Raw genomic sequence first — 13,793 nt, 5'->3', positions numbered from 1 at the left:
AATAACGTATATACACACACTAACTGCACTGAGAACTACTTAGGAAAATGCATCTGAATCCAACAAGACTCTTCCACTCTGATCTCTGCTCAATGCTCTATTATAAGCCAAAAAACACTTCATTTTTAAATTAACCTAAGTCCAAACAAAACTACATCCCAAAGATTTCACACATTCTCTGTTTATGACAAATCTCCGTCCCTTCCTTTCTTCTTCCATTTTAAACGTGACCAGTAGTGTTTCATTGAAGAGAGGTGCATTTATGTTGAGAATGTAAGCTACAGTGAATCACAGAATATAAAACCAGTGGAAATTATTGCATGAAATTGCAGCTACTTCACAGCAACCAAAACAAAATCTCTCCAGAGTTTGTGAAATTTCTACATATAAAAATTGTGATATGAAAGCTGTTAGGTATAGAAGTAGGCCAGATAACTATAATTCAGCAGGTTCAGGACAGAGGAAGAAGGCTACTCCTGTTCTGAGAACCAAATCTCTCTCCAGTATCAAGCCATAAAAGCAAGTCCCAACAAAGTGCCAGCAGCAGCATTGGAAATAAACTATATATAAATATAGTTTGCTAAAGCAATATTCCACAACAGGAACAACCCAACTATTCCTTTGCACTCCTACCTTGAGTTGTGCCTGGATGCTTTTTTTTTTTTTTTTCCAGCTCTGCTAGGCATCCAACAGAAGGTATATTACCTGTGTTATCAATAAAACAGAAAATAAGCACTATGCCTGTGAAAAACACGTTCATTTGGGAGATAAATACTGACACCCTAATGTGTAGACTGCATCCTCTGTTCTCTGAGCTCTAAGGAGCTTTATTATTTAGGGCCACCTCATTCTCTCAAAACAGAAGAAATTCAGATGTGAGTTAAACTGTACGTATTCTTTAATGTAGTATACACAGACTACACTTATACTGTATTTCAGTTTTCCTGCCTGAGAGATTCTTCACTTCAAATTCAGTCCCCCATTGCTTTTTTAATCCTTGCTCATATGCCACTATGGCAGTTGTAGCTTCTCAATACAGTTTTCAGAGCATAGGTTCATAGATATCAGAAGCAGTAACTGGTGCTGTTTGTTTCAAGCAGCTCAGCCTGTTGGCAAGACTTGTTGTTAGTTTTGATTGTAAACAAGTTCTGACTGCATTTCAGGTTTATTTAGAGTGAAACCCTGAGAAATCCAGCAAGAACCACAAAATAACTACAGACATTCTTATTTAAGAAACCCAAGTCGGATAAGAATATAACTCCTGAGAAAGGAGTTTAATTTGAACTTGCCCCCCATCACCTTTCCCTTCACACACATCTTTTCCTTCTAGTGTCTTTAACAAATAGCCATTAGGGATTCAAATGATTTTTTTCCCAAGGAAATATTTTGTTAACCTGTCTCCTGGTCCTAAGTTTGCTGATAATTGCATTTACTATGAAAGACTAAAGACTAAAATATCCATATTTCATATTAGCACAGCTCAATTGGGTATGCAGACACCAGATCACCACAGTAACAGCTTGGCAGCTGTTTACCATTCCAGCACCATCACTGCAACCACACTATAACAGCTGTAGAACAACTCTTGTCTACTCTGAAGATCTTGTAAGCTATAGAAAAGCAGAAGTCTAGAAAATATTAGTTTCCCCACTTGTTTCTCTACTGTCTTCTTTTTTCCCCCACCACTACCACCCCAGAGAAACTGAAGCAATTACACTGGATATCTTTCAGCACATTTTTCCCATTTCATAGATTCTCTTCACATTGTATGGTGGAAAAGCCCACAGATTGCAGAGCACTCAAACTATTCTCCTGGAGCCACAGTAAAGACTAAAGAAAGAGTTTCATCAATATCTGTATCATTTAGTTGAGTGTTATTTTGCAGATAAGAGGTTCACAGAGCTCTACTTGCCAAGGCAAGTACAATCTAGCTACTCTTACAAAAGTACTTATATGTCCTCTGTCCCCACAGACAACTATATTAGTAAAATAAAAAATGCCAGAGAATGTTCTTGACATGCGCATGTGATTCTTCATGCTGTTTGAATTATTATTAGGACAGTTTTGGATGGGGTCAACCAGCAGTGTCTGGATTAATTCTCAGACAAAGCTTGATTTTAACAGAAGCCAACAATGTTTTCTAACAGGCGCTTTGACACTGTGTTTGCAAGGGAGAGCTTAATCCTAAACTTCTGACTAGATAATATCACTGACATCAGGGCTAAAAAATTCCCAGGCAATTTCTTGTAAAAATGCAGTAAAAGTCTCTATGTATCTCTCTATTGAGTTTTGGTTTTAGGTGTGAAGAAGGGAATAAATATAGCAAAAATATCTTACAAAGATTAATGTATAATGATGTTTACTTTCTCAATAACATTTAGGCATGCAACTCTCATATCTTCAAAGGTCTAGGTAGGTCTAAGTTTATTCACCAAGGATATCACTGAGCAGAAAGGGCTCTGAACCCACCTGAGGTTTCAATCCAATCAAATAGAACAAACTTACTTTTTGTGGCAAAGCCTGAAGCTACAATTAATACTCAAACTGATCCTGTAGTTTTGCCACTACTGAGCCACAGTAAACACAAAAGCTAAGTAACTTTAGATATGACTCATCCCATATTAAGACAGCTATCTAAAGTATGCAAGCTAAGTTTTTGCTTAGGATATGTTTTTGTTTGTTTGTTTCTATTATTTAGAAAGTCTGTCTTGATGGCCATTTTGATATATATACCTAAATTCTAGAAGATTAGAATACGTCAGACAAAGCTCACATTTAAACCATCTGTGGGACTAAAACCACATCTGAATAAAGAATGAACAAGGGGAAATATGTCCTAGGAAGGTTAGATTTAGACACTTGGCTTAATACTTCGCATGAACAACTTGAAGAACATCCATAAGATCCAATCATTTTACTGTTTTCACCATTTCTAACCTATAACCTTCCTCATGTAAAACTTTAGAGGCTTTTTCTCTTTTTTTTCTCCTCATTGTCACAGACTCAGTGACCTCCAGATAAATCAAAACAATTTTAGAAAATCCTTACCAGTTCCTTTTATTTCTCACAACCAAAGGTAAACGTGTATCTGTAGCTAAAGGTTAAGAAGTCAGAAGGATTTATCACTGAAATGACTAAGGAACATCTGTTCTAAGAAATTTATTATTGCAATACTTCGTAAGTGCTCTCTTGATTATCTTGCAAAGGTCTGCATGCTAACAAATCTGCTGAATATCAATTTATAATGGCTGCATACTTACTTCCTAGCACATCAGAAAAGCATAAATGCGTGAAAATTTCAGGCACAGTCTATCACAGGCCAGCCTTGATTATAAAGGATAATCTCCAGCACCACATGTTACATTCTCCATCCCAGATCTTTATTTCCTCTTTTCATTCTTCAAGTAAAAGATGGAGGCAAGTTGTTTGCTACAATAGATCTTGGATCCCCAAGCAAATGAGAATGAATGTCTTGTTTTCTTTTGGTGAAAACTGTCATTCTCAGCAATGGAAGGATATAACTAAATATATATCAAATTATATAACATGCCACAGAGCAGGCAGTCAGAAAATAAATTCATCTTTTTTTAAAGGCATAGTCTGGATATATATGTTGAGAGAAATGAAAACAGTACTGCAAATATAATCAACATCATTATTCCTTTGACCTGGAGGTAAAGGAAGACAAAGCAACAAAGGCACATCACTCCAAAGGGTATAAAACCAGAGAAACCTCCAACCCTGGCTTTGTTTATAAGTTTTCTGGAAAGAAAAAACCCTTTCCTTTAGATTCCCTTGTCTTCATCAATACAGCTTTGTTTCCAGAAAGCAACACTGCAGGTCACTTACAGAGAAATCACTCACTGTTAATGGAAAAAAAGTAAATCAATGATATATTTACTTGGCTAATACACTTCCCTAGGTTACATTATGCAGAAAAGCCTTTAAGAATCATTTGTTTGCCTGATCATGTTAGCATTAGCACTTCTAGCTGTTCTGAGTAGCAAACCTTGTTTTAAGGCAAGGACTTAAAAGGTACAGCCAAGATTCACTTCCATACAGGAGGAAGGACCATCCCTGGAGGTGTTCAAGAAACATGGAGTTGAGGCACTGAGAGACGTGTTCTAGGAAGCATGGCCTGACCGTTGGACTAGATCTTAGCAATCTTCTCTAACCTTAATGATTCTACATATATAAAGCAGATGGAAAGCACCCCAGGAAAACCCAAACCTCCCAGAAAGCATGCTGTGGGAAGGTACCAGGAAGCCAGAAGTATTCCTACTGGCTTTAGAAAGCCAGGAAGATGTGTCAGGAGAGTGAGATTTTTCTTGGGCATTTGAGCAAACCAAATAACTTCATTATGAGATTCATGCATAATTTTAGCGCCACTTCATACATCATCCTGTGGCCTACTGGAAAGCTCACTGCAACTCCTCAGCACTTGGAAACTTGCTTCAAAGGTCACTACTAAAATCAGCAGTTCCACAGCAACCAACAAGAGAACAAAGGGCAAAAGACAGAAACTGGAGCCCAGCCATTCCATTCTAACGAATGGAAGAACTTCCTTCCTCTGAGAGAGGTTGTGAAACCTCCTTCCCTGGAGATATTCAAGACCCATGCAGACACCTTTCTGTGCACCCTACTGTAGGGAACTGCTTTAGCAGGGTGTTGGACTCTGTTATCTCCAGGAGTCCCTTCCAACCCTTACATTCCATAAGCCATCTCTCCACAGGAAAAGAAAGCCCTGAGCTGGCAGCCCTCATGAGAAGGGTTCAGCAGCTCCTCACAACTCTCTCTTTACTATCTGGATCACAGGGGACAGTGCTGGTTCCAGTCTTGTTTAACATCTTCATCAATGGCCTGGATGAAGGGATAGAGTCCACCTTCAGCAAATTTGCTGATGATGCTGCCATTCAGTGAGACCTGGACAGGCCAGAGAGTTGGGCAGAGAGGAACCTTATGAGGTTCAACAAGGGTGAGTACAGAGTCCTACACCTGGGGAGGAGTAACTTTATGCATCAGTACAGGATAGGGGATGACCTACTGGAGAGAAGCTCTGCAGAGAAGGACCTGGGCGTCCTGATAGACAACAGGTTGGCCAGGAGCCAGCAGTGTGCCCTTGCAGCCAAGAAGACCAGCGGTATCTACTTCAACTGTTTCTACTAAATATTATTTCCCTTTATAGTGGTTGATATTTCAGAAACCAGTTTTCTCTAACAATCCGCTACCAACGGCTGAGTAAACCAAATACTTTATTATTAGTATGGAATGCAAACACAAAAGATCTTCAATGCAAAGTAAGTGATAGGTAGGAGAGGGTTACATAATAACCAGAGGAATTATGCATTGCCCAACCTATTGCAGCATGCTTTTCTTCTGTCAGACTAACTCACATTCACCATTTCAGTCTTTTTTTTTTTTTCAAGGAATGCTTTTATTATTATATCAATCAAAATAATCTCACATAAGGTATACAGAAATTGGCAGTATAACAGTAAACAAACAAACATGAATTCAAAACTGTTATGATTTTCAAAAGTGAGAAAAAAGAAGAAATTTTTAACTACGAATGTCAAGATCAGAATTAAATCTGGATTACCTATTTGTATCCTTTACTTTCACTATAAGAAAATACATTCTTCTGAATCAAAATAAGTATTTCTCCATATCCAGTGTCACTGTGCCCCAAACCAAAATGGAAGAAATCTTTCTGTGTCAGAATTACACGTATTTAGAATTATATATATATATATATAAATTATGTGTTAATTTACAATCTTGAATACGTTTCTTTCATAATATTTTGTGTTACATGGTAATGCTTATATCTTTTAAAATCTGGTTTACATTTTCATGACCAAGAAATTCTAGCCTCATCTAAATTTACTAAGACTATTGCTGGTCCACATTCTAGAAATTCTCTTAAAACTTTGGAAAGACTGCAAGAAGGGAAGTATATCATCTGCTCGACCTACCCTAAATTGACCACAGTAGATGATACAGCAGTCTGAATAGGCTTTTGGTTTGACTCATTACACATGCTCTTATGTTCTAAGCTTGAAGATAATTGTTTTATAGAAGCAAGTGTATGGCTTAACTAATAAGTTTTGTGCTTTGTTTTGTTTCAAAAAGCAATAAAAATGTCAGTCTCTTTTTTAATCTGTTTTGTATTGCTTAGTTCTGATATTCTGCACTCCCAATGTAAACAGATTGCCCATTGATGTCAGGAATAACTCCTTGCATGTTGATGGAGCAGAATATCTGAGATGAAATCAATCACATGGCTCTGAGACAAGAATCCATCTGTATCACCATGCTAATTTGAGAACAGACTTGAAGCCAAGTTAAAACATAATCCTTTGTGGAGGTGAACACTGTACAGATCAGCAAAGACACCACTAAATGTCATTAAAACCCAAAGAAAATAAAATCAGTGAATAGATTGAATCAAGTTGTCCAGCTGTATTTCTCTACAGGTATAAAAAATATGTGCAGTGTATATATATGCACACATATTAGTAAATTAATAAGCTGGAAAATGTACTTGCAGATATATTATTTGGATTTGCTGTACCCTGATGGAGTTTCAGGACTAGATTTTGACACTGTGGTTCAAACACAGTGCTCCCTGAAAACAATGGAATGTTTCAGCATGAAATAAGTCAAGCCTAGAAAGTTTTTCTTTGTGGCATTTGGCACAGAGTAGACTTAACTAACAATAGTATTAGCATATGAACCTTAGTCAGCCCTCTAGGATAAGGGAACAGCTTAGTTCTAAAAATGGAGGAGTACCTTGTGCGTAAACAACCAGTCAAGCCTGTTGAGAGTGGCTGTGTTGAAAGTCTCTGAGGTGGGTGGAATGTGAACATTGGTGACAGTTGATTGGTGGGCACTAAGGAAATCTGTGTAATCCAACCAAACAAGAATCAGATATTCTCAAACTGATGCTATAAAGATGGATGTCCAGGATCACTCAAGCATGGAAAGAAAACACCAGAGATACCCAGAAACCTCACTGCCCTACCTGATGACTATGTGCCATGCAGCTGGAGCTGCTACAGGAACACCTCAGCTTCTTTTCCAGATTACCTTCTCTCTTCTGTGGAGCAGAGTAGTTTGTATACTTGCATACGTCCATGACAAAAGTGCTTTGGCATCAAATCTGTTTAGTCTCTGCACTCTCAATCAGGTCTTAAACATGTTTCTGCAACACCTGCATGGATGCAGCCTGCCTCCTCCTTCACACACAGTTAACAGCACTGGACACAGAGCAAAATTCGTCTTCTCCAGAATCTCCTTAGTTCTCATCTGAAGTAAAGAGGAAAGATAAGAAATGTACTTTCCATGCAGCTTTTTGCTGGTCTCCTTGGTATCCTCCTTAGAACAGGATCAGCCTGGACTAGGGAGACTAGACAAGATTTAAAAAATAAAAATAAAAAAGTCACAGCATGATGAATCTTAGCAGAACCTGACTTTTATTGGATTGTTCAAATCCAGAAAAGCAATATCCTTCATCTGTTATAAAAAATGTGTAATATTCTTCATGTCACTTACCAGACTCTGAACACTGTGTGGGAGAACACAGGACAAAGATTAAAGTAGGCTAGGAAGATTTTGTAACATTTCATAGCATCTCCTTTCAGCACAGTAAATAGCACTGTCTACTGCAGCTCTTCACATACTCACATTTTTATCCTGTGGTTTAAAAAGCCACAAAGAATGACACATGCCTTAGGGTTAAATTCACATTCACACAATGGTAGCAAACATTCGCATAGCTACTATCAAAAATCTCAGCAAGCTTTATCACTGGTATTCAAGGTAATCTGCAGGAACTGGAAACTGGGGAAATAGGAATGGTGAGCACTAAAACATTCAAATACAGTCAGCCTAAACAGAAAGACATTTTTTTACTGATGAAGTGACTGACTGTCACTGGCTTATACTAGGTACCTGACTTTTAAATATTTAGATTTGGCAAGGCTTCTCTTGGGAAAGCTGTAAAGTCATTCTTTCCCAGATGCTCTAGAATGATTCTGGGGAGCGGAAAAATGCAAGCGGGGGCTTCTGCCACACACATCTCTCTCGGTATCAGTAATCCCCTTGATTTTAACCAGCAGATTTTCTGAGACTTTGGACTGCTGTTCTCCTGCATCCCAAGTAGCTTACCAAAGAGGGATTATGAAATCATTTGATCTCACGTAGCCATAAACTGTCATAAGTGTATGAGTGCGTATAATACTGGAGTTGAAGGAGAACTACCTAAATGTCAAATATTAGGCATTTTTCATAATATCCAGACTGAACCTCTCCTGGCACAGCTTTATGCCATTCCCTTGTGTTCTATCACAGGTTACTAGAAGAAAAGATGGGTACCTCCTTCTCTGCTTCCCCTCCTTGGGAAGTTGCAGAGACCAGTGAGACCCTACTTTTCTCCCAACTAGAGAAGCCAAGTATTCTCAGCCTCTCCTCATAGGATATGCCTTTCTGCTAAACACAGAAGTCAAGATAAGGCCAATATTAAATATAGTGGGAGGATCAACTCTTGACCAGATGGCTATTCTGTTTTTAATGCAGCCCAAAATGCAACTTACTCAGTTGGTTGCCAAGGCATGTTGTTGGTTCATGCTAAACCTGCTGTCTCAGGCAGCCGCAGGTCCCTTTCTGCTGAGCTGCTCTCCAGCCACTCATCTCCCATTCTGTACATACATCCAGCATTACTCTGTCCCAGGTGCAGAACTTAGTATTTACATTAGTTGAATTTCATGGCACCGATGACTACCTAGTGCTCCAAATTATCTAGCTCTCTCTGCTAAACCTCTGGTCCCAGACTCCCATGACTTTTGGTAAATTGATGAGAAGCATCCAGCAATTGTGTCTGCTATTTCCCTTGATGCTCTGGAGTAAATCCTGTCATACCCCATGGACTGAGGAACTTTGAGATGATAGAACTGATCCCTCACAACTTTGGTCACCGTGGATGGAAAGTCACTGCTTACCCTGTCAGGGTCCTCCAGCTTTAAGGACCAAGCAGCCCAAGATGTCATTACTGTTCTAAACTGAGGCAAAAAGACAATAAAAGCTTCCACTTTTTCCTCATCCTTATTTGTTAGGTGACTGTTTGCATCAAGTATCTGTCCAGTGTTTTCTTTTGACTTCCTCTTGCAGTTATTATACTTGAAAATCCTATTTTGTTGTCAAAACACAGCCTCTCATTCATAGGCTACGGTCCTCATGGAAGAATTCAACCATTTCAACATCTGCTGGAAGGGCAATGCAGCAGGACATAAGCAATCCAGTAATTTCCTTGAGAACACGGTTAATAACTTGCTGACCCAGATGATACAGCAGCCATTGAGGAGAGGTAATCTGCTGTTGTACTACTCTGTCAAGCAAGGGTTCATCAGCAACTTAAAACCTTGTCTGGCAGTGACTCCAGTCAGTGGAGTTTAGGGGCCTGAGAGAAGGGAGAAGGATTAAAAACACAAATCACAGAATATCCCACAATGGAAGGGACCCACAAGGATCATTGAGCTTAACACCTGCCTCCATACAGGACTACCCAAAAATCACAGTGCTGAAGTCAGGAGAGCAGACTGGCCTAATCATAGTCCTATTGGGAGAATCAAGGGATGAGGATATTAAAATGAAGTATATAGAAGGTGAATGCAGAGAACATGGCAGGACTACACCATCCAAGCATGCAGAGATGCAGTTAGGAAAGCCTAAGCCCAACTGAAATTGTGCAGGACTTCGAAGGCAGCAAGTGCTTCTATCAGTACTAGGGTGATGAAAGGAACATTAAAGAAAATATGGACCCATTTTTGAATGAGACAGGGAAACTAGTTGCAGAGGATAGGGAAAAAGAGGCACTGAATGCTTTCTTTGCCTCCATTTTTACCAGTAAGACCAGCCTTCAGGAATCACATGACCCAGAGACCAAGAGGAAAAACTGGTCATACGCTTAGTGGAAGCAAATCAAGGACATGTTTAAGCAAGCTGTACAGACATGAGCTCATGGGCCCTGACAGAGTGCACTCACAAGTGATGAAAAAGCTGGCAGATGTCATTGCCAGGCCACTCTCAATAACTGCTGATTGGCTGTGGTGACTGGGAAAAGTGCCCAAAGATGGAAGGAAAACAAATGTCATTGCTATTTTCAAGCATGAAGAAGGCAAGAAGAAGGACCCGGGCAACTACTGGCCTCCTAGTCTTACCTCAGTCCCTGAGAAGGTGATGGAGCTACACCTGGAAATCATTTCTAGGTACAAGAAGGGCAAGAAAAACATCAGGAGTAGTCAACACAGCTTACTTCTGCTCTTTCTGGGAGTGATTGAGCAATGCTTCCCAGAGTCCATTGACATCCCAAGTGGGTGGGTGGGGTATTTAGCCTATGTACACAGAAAAGGATTTAGTCCCAAATGCTGATTTTCTTTGCTTGACTTTTAACTAAGGACTTTTGACCTTCTGTGTCTGAAGAATTTGAATAAACATCTTTTCTGTAGAAGCTGTATACCCTCTGCACATCTGTCTGCCCAGAGGTTTACTGCAAACATTTCCATCTCTTTTAGAAAACAGGTCATTTGTCTAGTTGAATCAGGCTTATTCAAGATCGTTCACCAGGGTAGCCAGAGTACATTAGCACACTTTTATTACTGAGTTCTACACAAAGAAACTGAACAGTTCTCATTGTTGCTCTTCCAGCGAACTAAGAACAGACCAGGGGTTTAAAATGACTTTCTAATCAAGCTGCAGCTCATTAATGAAGTCTAATTTTAATAGCTTTTTATAGTGGGGCTGCTTAAAAATACACTTTAATTAACTCCAGTTCATTTTTGCTTACATTTCCCTTCATTTGATTTAGAAAAAAGACTGTGAGCTGATGTTCACAAACTGGAAGGATCCTTTCATGATAACATGAAAAAAAAATAGATATAATCTGTTTAACTGGAAAAAAAAATGTAAATGTTACATACAAAGACTTATATACAGATATATTAACCAGACACATTTTAGTTTTGAAATACATTCCAGTACATACAAGTATATGCAGAGAGAAATACTAGCCTAGCAAATTTAAATATTAAAATGTATTCTTTGTGAGGAAGGAGAAATAAGTAATTAGACCAATGTTTTAAAAAATCTCAGACTTTCTTGTTGGAAAATGGAAGCTAAGTTTTATCTCTGTGGGTAAAGATTTACCAGCTCTAATAATGAATTTTGGGGGCATAAATGACCTCCCTGCTGAAAAATGTCTAGGCAGGTTTTTAAAAGAGAAACATTACAGACTAATGTGGCAGAAATGTTTCCTGTAATAAGAGAGGGTAGGATGGAAAATTCTACAATAAAGGATATAAATATATTAAGCTAGGCCCAGAAGAGACTATAGCTGAAAATAAAATAAATGGGGAAAATGGCAGAGTAAAAGAAAGTAACAGAATGCCAAGTAAGTTAAGGTAGATACAGAATAGCCTTCCCAAGATATATGCATTGACTGTATAGCTGGACATCATATGTAGACAAGAACATATGCAAGAATTAGTGGAAGAACATGACAGCTGACCCCACACCTGACTTTCCAACCTTATCTTTCCTATGATGTACATAATAATTAATGCTCTTGATGATGCTTTAAAACAAAGTAACTGTAGGGGGAAAAAATCATAAATAAAATAACTCCCCTCATTTTACAGACCCTTTCACCCAGAACTCAAATCCCTTTCTGCAGTTTCTGTATAAATATTTAGTGATTAGGAAGATTAATTATCAATATTAATTACTGAGGTTAAAACTCAAGCTCATACTCTCAGTAGTAGTCAGATATGAATATCTCAAGTGAGATCTCTACTGAAACAATTGGTCACTCAGCACCTGCCTCCCTCCTTGCTCTGTCTCCTTTCAGCAGCTTTTGGCTGTGCTACTTTCTGCTCATCCCACAGCTCTGAAATTCAATCTCTCTTCCTCAGAGTTAGTAGTAGCAGAAGCAGCAATTCACATTTAGATAGATTTGCCTCATTTTTCACCTCATCCTTAACTATGGCTTTGTTGCAACCTAAGGACAAAATGTTTCTTAATTTAGGCTGCAAAACTATAGTAGAAAGGCAGATTAAATGATTATTCTAACACTTTTTTTTCTAACAGTGAGAAAAAGAAACTGTTAAGAGAGAGATAAAAGCTTTTATTAGTTAGCCACAGATACCTTTAATTGCTGGTAGCTGCTAAGGCAGGCTTATGATGACTCTGTGCCTAATAGCAGGAGAGAAGTGCCCACAATTAAAGTTAGTTAGCTATTCCCAACCTAGCTTAGCACTTGCAGCTTGTAATTCTGCTCACTTCTTGTTGTACTAAACTAAATGAATTGAGATGCTGCTGCTATTTTATTTGCTGTGGAGAAACAGGTGGAAGGTGAGGTAGAAAAGGTATTTATACAGAGACACATGAGCATAAGAAGGGGCTGAATTTTAAAAAGTGGCAGAATTGTAAACCTGTCCATTTTAATGAAATATTGTCTTGGAGTAACCAGGTAGTATTCATATATATTATTTCAATAATCTACCCTATAATAAATTCAATGTATCATACTCCTCTCTAATTGAGAGAGAGAAGTAGGAAAAAGGAAGACAGGGGGAGAGACAAAGCAATTTGTTCTTTGGAGGAAAAAGAAAAAAAAGAAAGAAAGGGAAAAAAAAGGGAAAAAAAATACTTTTGCCACAAAAAACTCAAATCCTTGGATGAAAATGCATTTCTTTCCTTCATTTCTGTGCTGATCATCAAAATGAGACATATACCTGCCACCGAAGCAAGGACAAAAACTGTAGGGGAGGAAGCAAGTCTTCAAGAAAAGTTATTGTTATAGTAAAATACATTTTTTCTTCACATTTTTGTTGTGGTTTTGTTTGTTTGTTTGTTTTTGTCAATAAGGCTTCTTCAAGGGATTTAGGGACACCTCCAGTGGAACCTCTGGAACACTGTCTCCTTATACAGCCAGTGCACACCCCAAAGGCACTGCCATTGTTACAACTCAAACTGCACTGAAATGGATTCAAATGGCAATCAGATTAAGACTTGAAAATGATCTTAACAGTGAGTATGACAGCATAGTGGTTTGGGGCTTCTCCCTTGCTCCATTAAAGAACTCCGCAGTGATGCTGGTCCATCCCCAGTACAGCTGTCTTTCAGTCAGGATGGCCCTATAAGTGACACACTGCACTATGGTTAGGCTGATAAGAATAACCTCATTTTTCTGATGACTTTTCAAAATGGGGTTTCTTGTAGTTCAGCATTTAACAAGTCCGAAGACTGCTAGTGGATGTTTGCAAGCAGGGAGTCAGGATGACCTACAGAACTGTCAAATGAAGCCAGCTCCCAGGATGCTAAGTAACTAGGGTGAGAATCAAGCCCAGAAACTTCGAAAGCTCTAGGCAGAATTTCACTAAGAATTTGGTTCCCTTCTTTTTCCAACAAAAGCTATTCTCAGCTGAAGTATTCTGACTTGACAATATGATTTGGGTAAATATTTCAGCTGAATCTGTCTAACCAGTTTTAGTTTGTACCTTCCAAGAAAGCCCACAGAGAGCTGGTGTCAGTCCTGTCCTTCAATGTCTAGGCAACCTGATTCCATCTCTATACAATTCAAAACAGGCAGACTGAGAGAGGTAATGAGTTTCATTAAAGCTGTATTTTCTAGTAAACAGATAAAAGATTTGCTTTTCATTCTTTTTAACAAGTGAAATAGGAAATAAATGTTCTTCCCCTCTAGCTAAAGAAATTTGAAACAAGTCCAAACGGCTTCT

Source organism: Excalfactoria chinensis, chromosome 4 (assembly GCF_039878825.1).
Source record: "Excalfactoria chinensis isolate bCotChi1 chromosome 4, bCotChi1.hap2, whole genome shotgun sequence".
Classification (NCBI taxonomy): Eukaryota; Metazoa; Chordata; class Aves; order Galliformes; family Phasianidae; genus Excalfactoria; species Excalfactoria chinensis.
This window is presented reverse-complemented; position numbering follows the sequence as displayed.